This window comes from Rattus norvegicus, chromosome 11, assembly GCF_036323735.1.
Source record: "Rattus norvegicus strain BN/NHsdMcwi chromosome 11, GRCr8, whole genome shotgun sequence".
Lineage (NCBI taxonomy): Eukaryota > Metazoa > Chordata > Mammalia > Rodentia > Muridae > Rattus > Rattus norvegicus.
The window spans coordinates 81844440-81863122 of record NC_086029.1 but is presented as its reverse complement, the minus strand read 5'-3'; the positions used below and the strand labels follow the sequence as shown (position 1 = coordinate 81863122).

The 18683-nt window shown below is 44.1% G+C and overlaps 1 protein-coding gene across 4 annotated transcripts in view; it reads left to right on the top strand.

The window, feature by feature from the left end:
• The first annotated feature begins 499 nt into the window (after nt 1-499).
• Pcyt1a (phosphate cytidylyltransferase 1A, choline) overlaps nt 500-18683 on the top strand; it is a 43710-nt gene continuing 25526 nt past the window's right edge. The window contains exon 1 of one of the 4 annotated variants that reach the window (XM_008768694.4): nt 500-638. The gene's annotated coding sequence lies outside the window, so the exon portion shown is untranslated. Of the gene's footprint in view, nt 639-725; nt 1223-18683 lie in introns of those variants that run through there. The other 3 variants (NM_078622.2, XM_006248444.5, XM_039087919.2) reach the window with 3 other exon arrangements.

Sequence of the window (18683 nt, the reverse complement as noted above, 5' to 3'; positions counted from 1 at the left end):
CTAGGTATTCACAAAGGCGCGTTAACTCCAGCTACAAGATATGTCACCCTGTTTATGGCATCCGTGGACACACATAAATAAAATCTTTTTTTTTTTTTCGGAGCTGGGGACCGAACCCAGGGCCTTGTGCTTGCTAGGCAAGTGCTCTACCACTGAGCTAAATCCCCAACCCCCATAAATAAAATCTTAAAAGTGGGGGGAAAAAAAACCTCCACAAAACAAAGTCCACCCCCCCTCGACAGTTCACCGTAGGAAGTTCGTTCTTTAGACCACACCCTCGCCGGTGCATTTGTGCCCTGGTCTCTACTCCTGCTCGACTACTTCCCCGGTCGATTTCTAGGGATCATTTTCTGGTGAGTCAACCTAGGTCAAAATAACTGGAAGAAAGAGGGTGATCCAGACCCGAGTTCTCCTGACGTGGCTAGCGGGCTCGAACGCTTCGGTGAAGTCGGACTTAGGAGCCAGCCCTGTGGAGAGTTCGAGGGGCGACCGGCGCAGGGAGACCACAGGCCGAGCGCGCGCTGGGGCCGCAGGAGGTGCTACACATCCGGAATTCCGGGGCGGCTGACCCCGCGCCAGTGCTTCAGCTCCGTCACTCCACACGCCCGGCCCTGCTGGAAGCGGAACTACTCTGTCAGGTTGTGGTTTTCAGGAATGCGGAGGTGGAATTGACAAGAGGGAGGGCGGTAGGCGGGACTTCCGGTCCGCAGTCCGGTCAGATGTTTCCCGGGCGTCTCCCCGCAACCTATTTGACTTCGCTAGTCGGTGACGCGGCGCGGGGAAGGAATCCGAGGGGACCGGAGCTTAGAGGAGTTGAGGTAATGAAACCCGGGGTAGCGGACGCTTGCGAGGACAAAGGCGGGCTGGGACGGTCAGGGGGCTGTGACTGAAGAGTGGGTCAGTGACAGCCAGGGAAGTGTGAAGCAGGAGGCTACTGTGACTGAGGTACAATGACAGCCAAGAGGACTGTGACCCAAGGGTGGGCGCTTGTGAGGGGTCTGCGACCCCCGGAGCAGTAAATGCGAGGGACTCTGACCTCGGAGAGCACGAGGCAGAGGCTGCGACGGGACCATGACCGAGTAAGTATGCAGCAGTGACTACCCCGGGAATGACTGATCATGGATAGTGACTGAGGGGATTGACCCGAGGGACCATGAAGCAGCGGCTGCGAGGGCGCGCTCACCAACAAGCAGTGACTTTGAGGGCTGACTTGGAGAAGAATGTAAGATCAGGAATTGGGGGTGGTGCTCTGAAGTTGTGTTTGTACAAAGTGTGAGTGAATGAGTGAGTGGGTGACCCGGCATAGGTCTTCAGTAGAAGCCGCACTGGTGTGAGACTTACCGGGCAAGAGTTTGAATTTTACGGGCAAACTTCCGTGGGTGAGAAACTTAATTCACCGCTGAGTTAGTTTCTTCATTAGTAAGTGGGAAGTTCAGATTCGGATTGTGTCTCCCAACTATGAGTCCCAGTTTACTGTTGGGTTGTGAAGATGGTTTAGTTGGACGGCAACTGAATAATTAGACAACTGGTGCAGAGTAGAAATTCCCACTGTGTTCCCATAGTTAGGATTTATGAAATGGGTTTCAGGTGTGTTTGCAATGAGGTTGTAAAGTTAGTTTCCTACATCTTACATGGTATGCGGTGAAATGTAGATAAAAGTTTGAAAACTGGGTGTGGTGATACACATCTAGAATTCAGACACCCAGGAGACTGAGAACAGGTATTTTGAGTTGGGCTTAAAATTTTGGTGGGCCTAAGTTGTTTTGTTTTTGTTTCTTTGCTTTTGCTTTTGGGTTTGTTTGTTTTCAATCAAGGTTTCTCTATGTAGCCCTGGTTGTCCTGGAACTCATTCTTTAGACCAGGCTAGCTTTGGACTCAGGACTCAGAGATCTGTTTGGCATTGGTACAGGATCTCACGATGTTCCTCCACTGGTCTAGAACCATCTAGACCAGGGTGACCTTGAACTCACAGAGATCCCATGCCCTCTGCCTCAAGAGTACTGGGATTCTAGCTTTTTTTTTTTTTTTTTTTTTTTTTTTTGCTGTTGTTGCCTTTTTTGGTTTGAGAAGCCGTGAATTGGATTATTTCTGAGTTTTTCTTTCTGTGATGATTCTATGATTAAGGAACTGCAGGGAAGTAAGTATGGAGATGAGGAACTGGGACCTGTGCTGGGCACAGGCTCCAAGAGATGGCCTCTACTGGAGAAAGCTATATGAACATAAGTGAGATGGCTAGTTAGGATTGAGGACTAAAACACAGCCTTTGTTGGGAGAGCCTAAAGCTATATTGAGACAGGGATGGTGATAGAGAAGCAATGAGGATATAGGAGTTTGTAGTGGAGAAACTGCCAGGAATAGGCATTGAGGAAGGAGGAACTTTGAGGATAGGAAAAAAAGTTTGAGAGCAGAACTGAAAACACACAAAACAGTTTGGTAAGAATAAAATAGAAGTAGGGAGAGATAGGATCTTCATATTCAATCTTTATGTTTGGAGAGTGTACAAGTAAATAGAATTGCTATTAAGATGGCATTGGCCAGGTATGGTACCAAATGTCTTTTATTCCAGCACTTGGGTGGTACAGATAGGGAGATCTCTGAGTTAAGGCCAGCCTCATCTACATATGGAGCACCAGGACAGCCAGGATTACATAGAGAGACTATGTAAAGTTAAAAAAAAAAAAAAAAGATACTGGGCCCTGGCCCAGTAGGAACATACTTTAATCTTAGCACTTGAGAGCAAAGACAGGAGGGTCCCTGTGAGTTTGAGACCAGCCTCCTCCCCATCATAAGTTTCAGAACAGCCAGGAGAGTCAGTCTCAAAACAGCTGTGGTTGTGTATAGCCTATCATTTGGGAAGTTGAGGCAGGAGGATGGTGAATCCTAGGTTAGCCTGGGCTGTATTTTAACTTCACCACACATTGTATTAATCTGGTTACCTACCTAGCCACCCTTCTCACTGTGCACTTTGCAGTAGGGAAAGAAGAATCAGAAAGATTCTTAAGTGGAAATCACTTCGGGTTTGGAGGAATATTCTGGCCTTACTAATTACATCTTTTTATGGACTTGACATATAGACTTGACATACATTCTACATAACCAGGAAGAACTGGAGAGAATATGTTTCAACTTCACTTCTCTAGGGAATTGGTTCGTTTTTGCTTCTTACTTATGTATTGTTTGTTTTTGTTTTTAATTTGTTTGTAAACGATGGCTGATTTGCAGATTTCCTTCGAAACAAGCTAGCAAAATGGCTAGGTCTGATGGTACAGTCCTGTACATTCAGCAACTGGGTGGTTAGAGGTAGGAGGATCAGAAGTTCAATGTCAGGCTGGAGAGATTGCTCAGTGGTTAAGAGCATTGACTGCTCTTCCAGAGGTCCTGAGTTCAAATCCCAGCAACCACATGGTGACTCACAACCATCTGTAATAAAATCCGATGCCCTCTTCTGGAGTGTCTAAAGACAGCTACAGTGTACTCATATAATAAATAAATAGATCTAAAAGTATGTTTATAAAAAGAGAAGTTCCTCGGCTGCAGAGAGAGTTCAAGGCCAGCCTTAGTGAAAACCACTGTGGTGACTTGATTGAAAGGGAATGATCTCTCCTTGTATAAATACAGACTTTGTTTTTCCTGGGGACCTCCTCATAAGGAACATGATCTCTCTGGGTGGAGCCTTTGATCCTGAAGTTCCAGGCTGCTCCCCCTGATGTTAACACGAGCTCGCTCTGATTAGGGGAAGGAGTATTTCTTTTCTTTTCCAACATAATATTTTTATTTATTCTTTGGGAGTTTCACACAATGATCCCCATCACATTCACATTCTAGTCTGCCCAGTCCAACTGCTACCCTTGTGACCTCCCTGAAAAAAAAGACAGAAAAAAAGGTCAGCTTTGTGTTGCCTGTCGACTTACTGGAGCAGGTCACACTACCAGTGGGGTCATTTCTTACCCTTATTTTAGGTTTAGATTTCCTAAGTAATTGAATTATTGTTGTTTGTGGTTTGAAATACAGTTTCTAGGTAGGTGTACAGCAGGGCATTCTCCCACTCCAGCCCCGCCCCTTCTGGTTAACTGTCACAACCACAAGTTGAAAACCATGTTAGTTTGAGGCTTTCTTTGTTTGAACTAGGATGAGTGCCAGTGAACTAGGGAAACCCTCTCCTTCTGGTCTGCAAGGCTGTTATATCACATTCACAGTTGTTTACAAACCGCTCTTTACATGAGGGCTGCTAAAAATAGTGACATGGGTTTTGCTCCATACTTGAGAAATGAGTATATGACTCTTAAAAGGAGTGGGTTTGGTTTGGATTGGAGAGCTACCTTGGATGTGATTACTTGCTTACTTTTTGGTCACAGAAAAGGGTTCTTTTTTGGGGTATTATTAAGCCTCATGAAGTCTATTTTCAGAGAAATGTTTTCTCTTTTCTTTTTAATTCCTGAGTGCAGGGATTAAAAGTGTACACCACCACTACCCATCATGTTTTCCTCTCTTTCTCTCTCTTTCTTTCTCTTTCTTTCAGGATGTGTGTATGTATGTATATATATACATTATGTATATATATATATTTGCTATCTTCAGACACACCAGAAGTGGGCATTGGATCCCCATTACAGATGTTTGTGAGCCACCATGTGGTTGCTGGGAATTGAACTCAGGACCTCTGGAAGAGCATTCAGTGCCATTAATCACTGAGCCAGCTCTCTAGCCCCAGAGTTATAGTTCTTACAGTAAAGACCTTCTTCCTCATTTTGGGTTCGTCCCATCTTCCCTTAAACTTCAAAAGACTTTGCAGAAGCAGTAATGCTGATGCAGAAAGGCCTGAGTGACAGTAGATGACATGATTGATGCCCAGAGTGTTGGGTGTACTCCTTGGAATTCACAAAACTTACTAAGGTCCAGCATGGCGGACACAGGTAAAGGTTCCACATACAGAATAAGTTTACAGAAGCATGAACAGACTGCAGAGGGGAGCTCCATCTCTCATGTTCTGCAGATAGTTCCCTCTGGTAATCAGTCTAATTGTTGGAGGTTGGAAGGGAATGTGTAGTTTCAGTTTGGAACTAATGAGGCTGTCAAATACTTCTGGAACCATTTCCCTTTTTGCCCTGAGGTGCTTGCTAAGTCTAATAGCAGTAAGTGTAATTGAAGGGTTGGGTGAGAGTCCCTCAAACTATACTTATTAGGAGCCTTTCATCTTGAAGACACAACCATGTGCTTGCCTGAACTAAGGTTCTGTCTCCTTCAGGACATTCATCTTGAAAGAGTGCTTGGTAAGACAAGTCCAGTGGACAAAAATACTTCAGTAGATGACGGCGTTGTCACGAAACCCGATGACCTGAGTTCCATCTGTTGAACCCACATTGGAAGTAGGGAAGGAGAGAACCAACTCCAGCAAATTGTCCTCTGACCTCCTCACATGTGCAGTGGTACACGCACACTGATACACATGCTCACACACTTGCATGTGCACAACAATGTTAAAAAAAACTTCTAAAACTTAAAAAACTTTTAAAATTAAATAAAGATAAAAACACTTGAGGAAGAAGGTTCTTCCTTAATATCTCCTCTCTGCTGCCCCACCCCCTCATATACATTTGTACATCTCTAGCTGAGTCCGTGTGTCCAAGAAGGCATGTATTGAACAGTGAAGAACAAGGCTGTCAGTGTGTACTGGGAGGTGGGCCAGCAGAAGCGCTGCCAAGTCTTGTGCTTCTGAATAGAGATAGACAGCAGGCACAGATACTGTACTGTGAGTCTTGAGAGCACTTGGGAGATACTACTGCAGCTAGTAGACTGGGTGGGAGGAGGTGGCATTGATGTCCACGTTTAGAATGTGTGACTGAGAAGGTGACAGGCAGGGGAGACATAGGTCACTGTTGTCCCCTGTATCTTTGCTTGTTACTGCTGTTTGGGAAATTTTTTCTGAAGGATAAAGCACCAAGAAGGAGAAAAGAAATGTTTGCCTTCATGGATCTAAGGAGAGAGTTCTATGTTGTGTGCAACTTATTTCCTTCCTGACTCTTCCCTGTTGAATGAACTAAGAACTGGATATTCCCTGAGTACTAGTGGTCATTACTATATACTGCATTATGACTTATGAGTCATATTTTTATTTTTTGCAAGTGGTAAAGAACAAATCGCTATTAGCTGACTTAGACAAAAGGGGAATGTATTGGTTGTCATAATAAATAGTTCTGGGTGGCTTCTCCCCATCAAGTCCTCTTTATCTATGCTGACTTCCTAGTCTTTCCTCCCAGTTATATAAGATGGACACCAAACAGGTCCCAGAGTGTTTCTTTTTTTTTTTTTTTTTTTTTTTTTTTTTTCTGAGCTGGGGATCGAACCCAGGGCCTTGCGCTTGCTAGGCAAGCACTCTACCACTGAGCTAAATCCCCAACCCCCAGAGTGTTTTTTTTTTTTTTTTTTGTTCTTTTTTTTTCGGAGCTGGGGACAGAACCCAGGGCCTTGTGCTTCCTAGGCAAGCGATCTACCACTGAGCTAAATCCCCAACCCCGCCCCAGAGTGTTTCTTAAAGTCACACTCCCAGGGTCAAACCCATAAAACGAGGAGTGATAACTCAGTTTGCCTGAGTGTTTTCATCTCTGCAGTCCCATTTTCTCCCGTGTGGACTGGCTTAGGTCATATACCACTGCCACCTTTTCAACAACTCGTAGCTGGGGGGCTTGATGGCTGATTGGTTTAGGTTTGCCACTTGAGATCAGTTGCTAGGACGAGGGAGAAGGCACATGGAGGAAATGGACTTCCAAATATAAGAAGTCTTTTTAAGGCTAGGGAGATCAAATACTTGGAAAGACAAACAACAAATATCCAGTATAGTCAGGATTCATAGTCTAATTCTTATTTGATCTTTGCCATGACTCTGGAATTAGATATATTTATTGCAGCCTTTCTTAATCATAGGAAGAAACTCCCGGCCTCCTAGAGCTAAGGAGCTGGGAGGACCTAGAATTAAATTTTAGTTTAATTGGAATCCTGAGTACTTGTGGGAGGGGAGCCTAGTGTTTCTGAAAAGTGAGGTTAAATCCTGCCTGACACTGGACCATACAAAAGTGATATGGTGCTCTGATTGAGAGCACAGACTGTAGAGACAGAGCTCCTGAGTCTAGATCCTTTTGAGGGCATTCAGTTATCTTATGTACTGGACACCTATGCATTTTAGAAATAAAACGTTGTGTGGAGCCCAGAAAGGAAAACCCTTTTTCCTTGTGTTAGGTGGGCGAGCTCAGTGAAGTCATCTAACCTCACTGAGCTTCAGTCTTCTCATGCACAAGGTGAGGATGAGGCCAGAGCTGTTGCTTAGGGTGGTGAGGACGGTTACATTATTTAATATGAATAGGGGCTCCTGACGTCCTGACACAGAAATACTCCATTTGCCGTGATTATTGTAACCACTGTCTTAACATAATCTTTAGGGCTGCCATGTAGGAATGTGGAGTGTTTGTTAGCACAATAGAAAAAGATGTACATCTGTTTGAACATACTCATTAAGAATTCCAAATATATTCTATATTTTATATATCTATTTATTTATTTTGTTTTTTCAAGACAGATTTTTCTGTGTAACAGCCATGGCTGTCCTGGAACTGGCTTTTTAGACTAGGCTGGCCTTGAACTTGCCTCTGCCTTCTGAGTGCTAGGATTAATGATGTGCACCACCAAGACTGGCTGAAAAAACTCTTTTATTGTATTTTACCCAAGGAATATTAGGGTACTTTTTGGGAAGGAAGACTCTCATGATATATCACATTGTTATATGAGGATATCCATTTATCCTGATCAACATTTTCAGTAGTACCTTATCTATTAAAATCATTAAACCAAGCTTTTTGACAGATGTGGTAGCACCTATAACCTCTATATGTGAAAGGCTGAGGCAGGAGGATTGCTGTGACTTTTAAGACTAACCTGGGCAACGTAACCAGGCCAGTGTGAGATCCTGTAATAGCTATTCCTGGTTGTTAACTTGACTCTATCTGGAATGAACTACCATCCAGAATTGGAAGGCTCACCTTTGATCCTGATCTTGAAGCTGGGAGATACAAGTTTCTTACCTGGATCTTGGCATGGAGATCTTGAGGCATAGTGGCTATGAATCCAGGAGACTAAGGCAAGGAGGTCTCTGAGGTCAAGGTCAGCCTGGGATAAAACAAGTCCCAGATCCAGACATGGTGTTACACACCTTTAATCCAGGCCACACCTTCTGCTGGAGACCTTCATAAGGACATTGGAAGAAGGAAGGTTCTCTCTTCACCTGCTTCTATTTACTTGCCAGCACATCTGTTGGGATCTACTAACCTTGTGAGATGGAGCAACTACTAGATCCTTGGACTTCCCACTCATAGCTGATCATTGTTAGGGGGTTGGACTACAGACTGTAAATCATCATAACAAACTCCCTTACTGTATAGAGGCTATCCATAAGTTCTGTGACTCTAGAGAACCCTGACTACTACAGACCCTGTCTCAAAAAAGAAGCAAAAGTTAGCTGGGCGGTAGTTGTATGTAACTTTAATCCCAGCACACAAGAGGCAGAAACGGGCAGATCTCTGTGATTTTGAGGCCAGCCTGTTCTACAGAGCAAACTCCAGGATAGCCAGAACTACACTAAGAAACTATATCTCAAAAAACAAACAAACAAACAAAAAAAACAAAACAAAAAGAGGAGGAGGAGAAGGAGCAGCAGCAGCAGCAGCAGCAGCAGCAGCAGCAGCAGCAGCAGAAGCAGAAGTTGCTTTTTTAATCTATTGAGTATGTGAAGTTGTGGTAAGGAACTCACATGGTAGATGGCATTCAGATTAAATTTTCTCAACAGATTAGAACAAAGAACAGCATGAACTTTTTTAGAATTATGATTAAAATTAACTTTAAAAGGAGTAAGTCTATACTGTCTTAGATGTAAAGGTCAGTTGGCATTTCTGTATCACCACAGATAATGGTTGTGAGTCTGTTCTGGGAAGAGTTGTTTCTCCATGCACATCTGACTTTTCTTTGTACTACTGTACTGCAGTAGTATCTCTAGTGAAATCTATTCTGAAATGCTTTGTGTTGCTCCTGAGGTGCCTAGTCCCTTGGCAGGTAATTCCTGAGAAGAGTTTATTATATCACATTAAACCTATGTCTCAAGCTGTAGAGATGGCTCAGTGGTTAGAGCACTGACTGCTCTTCCAGAGGTCCTGAGTTCAATTTTCAGCAACCACATGGTGGCTCACAGCCATCTTTAATGGGATTCGATGCCCTCTTCTGGTGTGTCTGAAAACAGCTACAGTGTACTTATATAAATAAAATAAATACATCTTAAAAAAATTATTAAAAGAAACCCCTGTGTCTCAGTTGAGAGGTGGTGGTAGGCACCTTTCATTCTAGCACTTGGGAGGCAGAGGCAGACCAAACTCTGAGTTCTAGGCCAACCTGATGTACAGAGTGAGTGCTAAGATAGCCAGAGCTACATAGAGACCCTGTCTTACAAAACTAATGTGTCTGGAACCTTCCAGTAAGTAATCTACTTTTTGTTGCCTGGCCCTTCAGAGAGTAAGCTCTGCCCTGTCCAATGTGACACATTGAAGTGAAAGATTAAGGACTCTGTGGAGAGTCCGTTGTGTTGGATGGCGTGTTGCTGGGGCAAACACGTGAAGGAGTGTTTCATTGAAGTGGGCACAGGTGAAAGGCTAAGGCAGATTCGTGAAGGAACGTTTCACTGAAGTAGGTACAGGAGAGATGGTCTGCTAAAGCAAGCCCGTGAAAGGACGTGATGAATCTTCACAAATGACATGCATGTATTGGTCCACTTTACATTGCATAGTTGAGCTCCATTTCTTGGAACTCTATAGAGAGAAAATGCACCAAAAAACTTCTGGTGGTGTGCTGCAGACTCAGTGTAATTGGCAGAGTGATGTCAGCTGAGAAAAGATCCGTGGTGAGGCAAGGCCTGGAGTGAGGCAAGACCCGTGGAGGACACATGATGTTTAGAGGGTATAAATAGGACTCTAACAGTGACAGAGGCTGAGCTTGGCTTGTTTATAGAGCTAGCTGTGCAACACCTGATTTTGAGTCTTCACTGATCTTTGCTGAGGTGCATGGCAGATATTTTCTTGGTGGTCCTGTTGGCCCTGGTCCCTCCTGCTCAGCCTGGTCCTGTTGTGCCAAGGCTGAAGCCTGGCTGTCTCTGCTACGTAGTGCCACTGCTGCTGATTCCTGTTTGCTATCCTTACTCTACCAAACTGGACTGCTGATCTATCTGTGAATTGTTTGACAGTGGATTGAGCTGCCACTGTTGACCTGTGAACTCAACTGCTGACCACACAGATGGGAGTTGCTTCAAAAGAACCGTTTCTGAACAGGTCCACTCCCCCAACATTGAGGATTGCATTAATAAATTGTCTAATAGTGTTTTCTGATATCAACTGATTGAATTTTATTTTTTCTTTCACATATTTATTTGTTGGATAAGATCTTTCTATGTAGCCCTAGCTATCATGGAATTCACTGTGTAGACTAAGTTGGTCTTTAACTCACAGAGATCTACCTGCCTCTGCCTCCTGGATACTTGGATTATGGATGTTGATAGAGTTGGGAATAGTATTGTACCTCTTTAACCCTAGCACTTGGGAGGCAGAAGCAGATCTATGTAAGTTCCAGGCCAGCCTGGTCTACAAGTTGAGTCCAGGATAGCCAGGGCTCTGTAACACAGAAAAACCTTATCTCAAAAATAGGGGGGAGGGTTATATGTGTGTATAGGTCAAAAGGTTGTGAACACTGAGTTTTAATAATTTTAAAGTGTCTTTGGCAGGCAGGTGTTGCATAAATGCTCAGCATTAGTAAAAGTGTTCTTTGTTTTTGGAGACAGGGTTCCTCTGTGCAGCCCTGACTGTCCTGAAACTCACTCTGTAGACCAGGCTAGCCTTGAACTCAGAGATTCCCCTGCCTCTGTCTCACAAATGCAAAGATTAAAGGTGTGGTGTGTGTCACCACCACCACCATGTGGCTGTAAATAAGTCTTAAGAGAAAAGGGCTTTAGACTGGCCTTTGACCTCCAACTGTGAAACTAGCATCTTTCTACAGAAATGGGCTCAGGTATTTCCTTATAGTAAGGCAAAATGGACTAATACAGAAAATTGGTATGAATGAAGGAGTGAGCTTGCTGATATAGACCTCAGACTTGGCCCCTGCATAGGGATCAGCCATGTTTATATACTGTCCCTGAACTGCCTAGTGTAGCAGCCACTTCAAAGGACACTAGGATTAGCTTCTTAGAGAGATGGCTCAGCTGTTAAGAGCACTGACTGCCCTTACAGAGGTCATGAGTTCAATTCCCAGAACCACATGATGGCTCACAACCATCTGTAGTGGGATTCGATGCCCTCTTCTGGTGTGTCTGAAGACAGCCACAGTGTACTCACATACATAAAGTAAATAAATAAACCGTAAAAAAAAAAAAAAACCAACCTCGTAGTCTACCTTCACTAATCTGCAAAAAAGTAAGAAATTTCCTTTGTTTTATGCATTGCTTGGGTCCCTTAGTATCCCCCACTGCAAGTTGGGATCATTACTACAGGATATTTCACCTGGGAGCTATCTCAGTGTATCCCTATATCAAAAAAGAAATGTTTTTAAAGTGCATTCTCTCTCCCTCTCCTCCTTTCCCCCTCTCCTCCTCTTCCTCTTTTCCTCCCCTCCATGCCACCCTGCCACCACCCCTTTCTCTTTCTCTCTCTCTCTCTCCCTTTCCCCTCTTCTTCCCTTCTTCCCCTCCTTGTCTCTCCTCTCCTTTCCTCCCCTCCCTCCCCCCTCTCTGTCTCTGTGTGTGTGTGTGTGTGTGTGTGTGTGTGTGTGTGTGTGTGTGTGTGTCTGGCCCAGGAATGATTTTCTGTTGGAAATTGGATGAAAGGCCACTCTTGTCACACTGGCAAAGAAGTTACCAGATTGGGTTCATCACCTTTTGACTAATCTAAAATTAAGAATGACAGACTAGCCGAGTACAGTGATGTGCGCCTTTAATTTCAGCACTTGGGAGGCAGAGCAGGTGGATCTCTGTGAGTTCAAAGCCAGTTGGTCTACAGAGTGAGTTCTGCCAAGGCTAAGTAGAGAAACTCTCAAAAAAAAAAAAACAAATAAAAGATTAATTTATTTGGTAAAAGGGATTCTGTCTGTTTGTCTGTCTGGCTATCTTCTGTATCCCTTTTGAGTCCTGTCATGTTCTGCAAACACTCTTATTATTGAGCTGTATCCCCTTTTTTTACTTTTGAGACACTGTCTTACTAGTTATCAACTCTGGTCTGGTCATTATGTGGCTGAGGCTGGCCTTGACTTTTCAATTTTCCTATCTCTTTCTCCCAAGTAGTTGAGACTACAGAAGAGACTTTTTAATTATTTTATTTTGTTTTATGTGTATGGGTGCTTTGCCTGCATGTATACCTGTGCACCTTGCATATACAGTACCTGAAAGAGGCCAGAAGAGGTTATCATTATCACTTAAACTCGAGTTATGATTGTGAGCCACCATGTGGGCGCTGGGAACTGAACCCAGGTCTCCCAGAAGAACATCTAGTGGCTTAACCACTGTGATGGTTTGAGTGAGAATGGTCCACAAGTTCGTATGTTTAAATATTTAGTCCTCAGTAAAACTGTTTGGAAAGGATTAGAAGGTGTGGCCTTGTTGACAGAGGTGTATTATTGGGCTTTGAGGTTTCAAAAGCCCATGTGGGCGAGGCCCAGTTTCTCTGCTCTAAGCCTGTGGATCAGTACGTAAAGCTTTCAGCTATTGCTCAGCACAGTGCCAACCCACTCCTTCATGATGATTGTGAACTCACCCTGGAAAACTGTGAGCAAGCCCCAAGTGAATTGCTTTCTTTTATAAGAGTTGCCTTGATCATGATGTCTCTTCCCAGCAATAGAACATTAGATAGAACTAAGATGCTGGGTGGCAGTAGCATATGTCTTTAGTCCCAGCACTCAGGAGGCAGAGGCAGGCAGATCTCTGAGTTGGGGGCCAGCCTGGTCTACAGAGTGAAGTTTAGGGTTGCCAGGGCTATACAGAGAAGCCCCATTTCTTAAAAAAAAAAAAAAAAAAAAACAAAGAGGAACAATAAATAAGACACAACCACCAAATTATCTGTCCAGCCCCTGGTGGAAGGGATTTTAAAACAAGTAAGTATCCAGGCTGAGAAACAGAAATCATTAATTATTTTTACCCAGATTTACAGTGAGGCTAAGGAGCAAAGGAAGCAAGACTTGGAAAATATGCAGCCAGAGAAGGAACAAAGAAAAATGATGGAAGGACGAATCCAAGAAGCTGTGTGCTAGAGAGTGATGCTTAGCACTGGGACAACTAGAAAACACTAACAGTGTAACTCAGAAATCAGGCTGTCCCTCCATCGCAGGCCCAGAGGACTGGCAGAACAGAATTATTGCAGCAAGTGCCTTGGGGAGGAGGTGCCTTAGAGTCATTTCCCTGTTTCAGAGTGACCGCGCACTTGGCATGAATCACATGGATCTAGGCACAGCTTGTACTCTGGTGTCTGTGTGCTGAGTCTGCAGAATGCAAGGGTTATGGGGTCATGGTAGCACCCATCAAGATTTCAAAGGAACCTAGGTAGGAGGTCAGGCTGAGAGTTCTCACAGGGTAGAACTTCCTCAGACAGCCCAGATACACCATTTCTAGTGCAGTCAGGCATGTTGAGCAGCAGTGTGCCTGCCAGGCAGAGCTTCTGGCAGCATGGAAAGCCTGCCCCCAGTGATAAGGAGCGAAGTGTGAAAGATGTGGTCTTGGGCTTCATCGGTTAGCGTCTTCCTTGCTGCCTTTTCAGACTGGCTTTGGACTGCTTGCTTCTTTCTATTTATCCCTAGCTTTCTTTTGGAACTTAAGTATCTATTCTATCCCCATCCCACCATTTTATCTTGGGTATATGTAACTTGCTTCTTGTTTTAGAGGTAATCACATATAGACATGGTTGCTATAACTGTAACTTGGCTACTCTAGTGGGTTCTTTTTACCTACCATCCTTCTCCACCCCAATCCCATCTAACACACCCCACTCCCAGCCCCCAACACTAGGTAGGAGAAAAGGAAGGTTAGAGGGAAAAGGAGGCATTGATCTCATTATTCTACTTCCTGCTGATAAGGGGGCATCGAGTTCTTTGGGGGCAATGTTGATCTTAGCAGTTTTGTCTTTGCTCACGACCACTACTTTATAAACCATAGCAGCAGGGGGAGCAGCAGCCTCTTGGGGCTGTGGCATTTATATCCCCTCTCAAGAGTTCCCAGAATTCCAACTGACCTTCAGCTGGCAGGGTCACTCCCCTGCCAGAGCAGGGGACAAATCATAGTTAGCTTCTGTCACAGTCTGAAGTGGCCCCAAATCCCACACACTCACAGAACATAACTCTTTTCTAAGAAACCAAAATTCTCACTACAGGTTGCCTTGAGTTTCAGATGAGACTTTGGACTTTTGCTTGGCACTGGAGCTTGTTATGACTTTTGTGGAGAGAAGTGAGAATTTGCACTGTGAGGTGATAAGGATATGGGTTGACATGACTACAGCCTTGAGCTGTAGCCACCATGTCTGCTTCTAAGTGACTGTTTTTTTTTTTTTTACACACTTTCAGCAAACCATAAATAAATGAAAATCACTCGAGTCACATGTATTGATTTATCATAGGACCCTTGATCCAGGGACACTCCCGACGCTTTCCTATCATCTTAAGATAAAGCAGGTCATTCCAGCCATGATAGTCATTTTTGCCCTGATCATACATAACACCACCCCCATTTGACCCAGCTTTGATGCTGCTTCTGACCATACTTCTGTCAGTATGTCATCCTCCAATCAGCTGTATTCTGTCAGTAAGTCATCCTCCAATCAGCTGTATCCTATATAGCTAGGTCTGTTTGCTTCTTTCCTCAGTCTCCTGGTGCCTTGGGGACTGCACTGGGTTGTTTCAGACACATAGACGGGAACTTTGAGGGCAACAGGCAGAATGCTGTGGTTTTTATAGACTTTGAGTGAGTCCCCTCGGGGTTCATTTGTGAGGGTATGGTCCTTAGTGCAAGAGTGTGATGAATGGACCTTTAAGAGATGGAGTCTAATGGGAGGTTTCTGGGGGCTCTGCCTCTCGGTAGGTATTAAGGTAGGTCTGTGGAACTTGAGTCTCTTCAGAAACTTGTATAGGTAAAGCAGCCTCTCCCTGTGATTTCTGCCTTTTGAATGTTTTCATTTGATGCCATCTGGCATTAGCTCTCAGCAGAACATGACTAAATCAGTATTAACCTGACAAGGCGGTGTAAGGAAACTTGAAGGTGTTGGATATGCTGGTGTTCTTGAGGTCTGATTTCACAGGCATATTTGTGTGTGTGTGTATGTGTGTGTGTGTGTGTGTGTGTGTGTGTGTGTGTGTTAGTTTTTTGAGACAAAGTCTCTCTATGTAGCCCTGGCTGCCCTGGAACTCTACATAGACCAGGCTGGTCTCAAAATTACCTCTTTTGCCTGCCTTTGCCTCCCAAGTGGTGGGATTAAAGGCGTGTATCACCACACAGTTAATAGTTGGCTAATATGAGTCCTGGGCTTTGAACTGGGGTCCTCTGGAAGGCAGTCTGCTGTCTTAGTCACTGAACATTCTTCCAATTCCCTCACACAGTTTAATGCATGTCAATTATATTTCAATAGAGTTGTAAAATGCAGCATGCATTATATAGCACATGCTATGTGTATATATACATATATAGTACATGCTATGTGTGTGTATATGTATAATATATATATTATGTATATATTCTGTAGTACATGAATATGTGTTATGTAGCATATGTTAGGATCCAACACAATGGTGAAAGACCCCCAGAGTGGGGAGACCATCACTCAAGTCTCGGGATGACGCAACCCCCCAAGAACTCACACAAGGCCGTCCTTGTTGTAATCACATGAGGTTTATCGATAGCAACCAGTGCACTGGGGTCGAGACTCGTATCCCACGCAGGGGCAGTGGAGTTCGACCCCGAGAGGCTGGGAGAAGAGGTATTTAAAGGGAGAAACCACAACCCGAGGGGGCAGGGATGGCGTCATAGAATAACAGTGAAAAATCACAAGGAAGAACTCTCTGTCTCCCAAGATTGTTTCCTAGGAGAAGCTGTCTCCTACTTCTCAGATTGTTTAACTTCATGGTCCGCTAGTTCTTAGGAGAAGTTGTTTCCTGCTTTTCAAGATTGTTCTCTAAGATTTATGGTCAGCTAGTTTCTGGGAGAAAGCTGTTGAGCTGGCCAATGTAATTATCCATTCTATAGCCCTAGGAGAGGCTTCTTGGAACATACAATTCTGGGGCCTAACCTGTTTTCTTTTTCTGCTCTAAACTTTGTGTCTAGGGGGGCAACTTTAAAACTTTTATCTTTCAATGGGACTGAGAAGGAACTAGTTACTTGTAACCCCAGAGATGATCTCGTATAAGGGCTGGTCTGTGCAGGATACTGTAGAGATTTTTAAAATAAAACCTTTTATTTTGAGATAAACTTCTCTATGCTCAGTCTCTATGCTTTCTCACTTTGGGATCCAGCACAGGACCTTGTGACTGTTAGGCAAATGCTTGCAACTGAGTCACACTTCAGCTCTGCTTTTTTATAAATATGTACACGTTTTCCTTGTTTTCCCTTCCTTTGTTTGTATTGGGGAAAGTGTATAAAAAGTGAAGCCCTGGGGTTGGGGATTTGGCTCAGTGGTAGAGCGCTTACCTAGGAAGCGCAAGGTCCTGGGTTCGGTCCCCAGCCCCGGAAAAAAAAAAAAAAAGTGAAGCCCATCACAATGTTCAGGAATGTTAAAATAAACTCCCGTATGCCCCTCTGAGATTCATGTGACATTCACCATTGTCAAATAAGATATTTTCTTTCTTCTGCTTCTCTTTTTCCTTGTACTTGGAGTAAGCTGTAGCTCATGCTTTTCTGTTTGAAGACACTTCCTGTGTATGGCTTCTCAAAGCAGGTAGCACGTGGCAGTGTAATTAGCAAGTTCTGGAGGATTAGTTTGTCGGCCTTCCATGGCTTTTCATGACTAGCAGTTTTTGAAGACTACAGGCTCCTTTGGGATGTCCTTCAGTTAGTTTGTTTCTTCCTGACACACTTTGAATGGGTGATATGTCTTTAGTACCTCAGAACAGGAGGGATTGTGGATGGTTTTGTGGAGTGATTTTTCTATCCCCTACTGTCAGGGTACCCTTTCCCCTTTGTAATTAGTAATCTATGGAGAGATGTTTTGACATTGTGTAATTCTTCTTAGCAAACTGTCACATGACAGGTTTGGGATCCTTTATCAAACATTCTAAAGGTTCACCCTGCACGTGGCTTCCATGCATCAATTGCAGCCTCCTAGAAATAGTCATTACCTGAATTTAGTCTTAGTACACTTACCATTTTTATTTATTCATTTATTTATGGGAGGTGCGCGCATGTGTGGAGGTCAAAGGACAACATGAAGGAGTTGGTTGTCTCCTACCATGTGGGACCTGGACATTGAACTCAGATCATCAGGCTTGGCAGTGGGCACTTTTACTCACTGAGCCATCTACACCTTGATTATGTGTTTGTGGTGCTCAAAGTTGGACCAAATGCCTTTGCATGGTAGGCAAGTTTACCACTGAGCTACATTTCCAGGTTTTCCTTTTCTGAGACAAAGTCTTGGTGTGTAACTCAGACTGCCATGGAACTTGCTGTATAGACCCAGCTGGCTTTGAACTCACTCTACAGCCTTTGACACTCAAGACTCAAGTATTGAGATTACAGGCCTGTATCACTAACCTGCATACTGTGATGTTTTATATACGTGCTGGTTGGTTGTCAACTGCACACACACACACACACACACACACACACACAGTCACCTGGGAAGAGGGAAGCCTCGGTTGAGAAACTGAACAGATGCTTATAGAAGAGGCCTGCAGGAGCAAGTTAGAAACTGGACTGACTTCATTCTTACCAAGCCTCAGATCACCCACATTTGGAAGAACAGTTGTTAACTGGGAGAACTCAGTCTCTCCAGACACTGCACCTTGTTCTATGCCAGTTTGCGTTTGTAAGGAAAGGCAGTTTCTGGGTGTGCTCGCTCCCCTGTCACTCTAGACTGCTATCTCTCTAGGTCAGGATCCTGCTTAGCCATGACTCACGGGGCGTCACCTTCAGCCTCTGAAGACTCTGGCCGGGTTTCTTTAGGTCTTGCCACGTTTCCACACAGACTTAACTGCAGGAAGGAAGGAGAGGCAGAACTGTAGCTGCTCAGAAGAATGGCTTGCCTAGAGGGCTCACAGGATGCATGGGGGCAAAGGGGAAGGCCTCATGCTGTCTGTCTGTCTGTCTGTCTGTCTGTCTGTCTGTCTTTTGTTTTCCCTGCCATTCATTCCCTTAGGTAGAAATGACAGTTGTCCATAGAGCTTCCCCTCTCTGTTCCGGGGAGCCTAATAACTCATCATTAAAAAGAAATCACTTCCTCCATGCAGATTGTATTACCCAAGAAAATGCAAATTTGGGGGCTAACCGGGTGGTTCTTTAGGTAAAGGTACTCTCTTGAAAGGTAGGTGCCAGAAACTCTCTGTGAAGTTGGATAGAAAAGTGAGTTTTTCTTTTAGAGAAAGATTTAGTGTGTTTTCTTAGCCGAAGATTCTGACCTAATTTGAGGTAGTGATCCTGAGAG